This window comes from Cebus imitator, unplaced genomic scaffold (genome assembly GCF_001604975.1).
Source record: "Cebus imitator isolate Cc_AM_T3 unplaced genomic scaffold, Cebus_imitator-1.0 Scaffold48, whole genome shotgun sequence".
In the NCBI taxonomy this organism is placed as follows: Eukaryota; Metazoa; Chordata; class Mammalia; order Primates; family Cebidae; genus Cebus; species Cebus imitator.
Window position 1 is genome coordinate 7724351 of NW_016107363.1, and position 2380 is coordinate 7726730.

The window sequence follows — 2380 nt, forward strand, 5'->3', positions numbered from 1 at the left end:
AAAAAAAAAAAAAAAAAAAAGAAAAGTACTTGTTACCCAATTAACTTGGCCAAACCAAATAATTCCAATGAAAAATTTTATTAGGTATCTGAATTATCTGGGTGTGGTATTATCAAGTTAAATGGTTTCCTTTTTAGTATGTTATGCACATATAAACTGTGTTTCTATAAAGGATTCTCAGGAGGCCATTACATTATCGCAGAATGGCAAGGAATTCTGGTTATAAAATAACAAAAAAAAGCAGGTTCACATTCAATTGGATGGAGAGGTAGGTTTAGTCAAATCTAGTTTTAACCTATTTGGACTAGAATCCAGTTTTAACCTTCTATTTGGATTCTCTAGCGTTAGGTCACTGTATACCCTGCTCATCCAAAAATTTGGTTGTATTTCCTAGGTTAAAACATCTCCAAAGCTGCAGAATTCACAGTCCTTTTTGATAACTGTGGGTAACACCCCCCAGGGGCACAGAGGAAGGAGAACTGTCCAGACCCCACACACAATTAGTGTCTGAAGAATATCTTAGTTTACAGTGTTATTACTCAGCTATTTCCTTTATATAATCCTTTAAATATGATCATATATTAGTTTATAGAATACCTGCAGTATAACTTACAGCTTACATATATCCAGCTTATATAATCATACTTAATACTTATATCTAGCATACTTAGTTCTATATAATCTTTCTATATAATCATCATATAGGTATTATAGTCAGAGCTGTACTGACACATTTAGTGCTGATTTATAAAATCCTTCCATATAACCATATAGTGGTTTGTAGTAGGAGGAATGCCTAGAGCAGTCACAGAACAGAAGCAGTACATGGGAAAACAGCTAGACCAGGACAAGAACCAAAGACCCAGGTGGTGGCATCCCTGCCTGAAAGGGCATACGCTGTATGGCAGGCTTGGAGCAAGAGCCTCTGCTCCTGATAAAGAAGTTGTAGTACCTTGCATCCATTTCCTGTGGAAAGTAGGCCTCAGGCCTGAGATCCTGGAAATAACCGAGGGAGAAGAACCCCTCTGGTGTGACCGGTCACGGTGACTGTACACCCTGTCAGTCTTTTCTCAATTCTGTGCTAGCTCAAATATTCTCCCATGAATATCTTAAGAGAAGAGCGCAAGTCTGTCAGCTCCCACTGCATTGGCTTACAACATCCTTCTATTAGAAATCCTTTGAAGTCTCCAGCCCCCTGATAAGAAGTGTTGCCCACGACACCTATCGCACACTGCCCACCTCTTTGCCTCAGTGACCTAATGGGGGTGGACCCCTTTTCTGTACACGACCCTCTACTACTGCACACAGCATGCCCCCTACTGCGCATGGCCCACCTCTGCCCAAGTGACATAATGGGGTAGCCCCCTTGCTTGTGACTCACATGATTATGTATGCCTTATTACTAAGCCTATAGATGGTGATCTCACTCATGACCCTGCCCCCTGCTTGTACCTAATAAATACAGATGCTTCTGGGCATTTGGGAGTCTCGCCGACCTCCACTTACAGGTGGCATGGCCCCCCGAGTCCAGATACTCTTCACCAGTTCTTCAGTGTCCTGTCTCTTTGCTTCTCGGATCCTGCACCTCAGCACAGCATAAAGGACACCCCACGACCCTGCAGGGCCCCACGGCCCTACAGATAACCAGTTTAAGTTTAATCAGCCTAAGTTTTGTACAGTTAACCAAACTCAGTTCATTTCTTTTTTTTTTTTTGAGACGGAATCTCGCTCTGTCACCAGGCTGGAGTGCAGTGGCGTGATCTTGACTCACTGCGATCTCTGCCTCCCAGCTTCAAGCAGTTCTCCTGCCTTAGCCTCCCGAGTGGCTGGGACTACATGCGCATGCCACCACGCTCGGCTAGTTTTTGTATTTTTGGTAGAGACAGGGTTTCACCATGTTGGCCAGGATGGTCTCCATCTCTTGACCTTGTGATCCTCCCACTTCGGCCTCCCAAAGTGCTGGGATTACTGGGGTGAGTGGCCCAAACTCAGTTCATTTTAAGCCAGTTTTCTTTTATACAGGAAATTAGGCTTGTTCAGAGACTGCCTTAGGGGTTACTGGAGACTCATTTGTGGGTAGTAAAAACTTTGGGCAATAACTGGTTAATTTTATGGAAGGCAAGTCAGGATTAAACAACATCCACCAAAGATTTCTTTGAGATGTTTCACATGTATACCTTGAGACATTTCACACGTATAATTTACAACAAAAGGACATGCAGTCTTGTAAATAGAGTTGTTAATTATTAGTCTCCTAAAATTATATTTGGTCTTATAATTAGGTTTTTACCTGATATTCCTTGAAGTTCTGGTGTGTGATCTGTAATAGGAAGTAATCCATAATCCAAATGATGCTGTTGCTTTACTTTTAAAAATTATC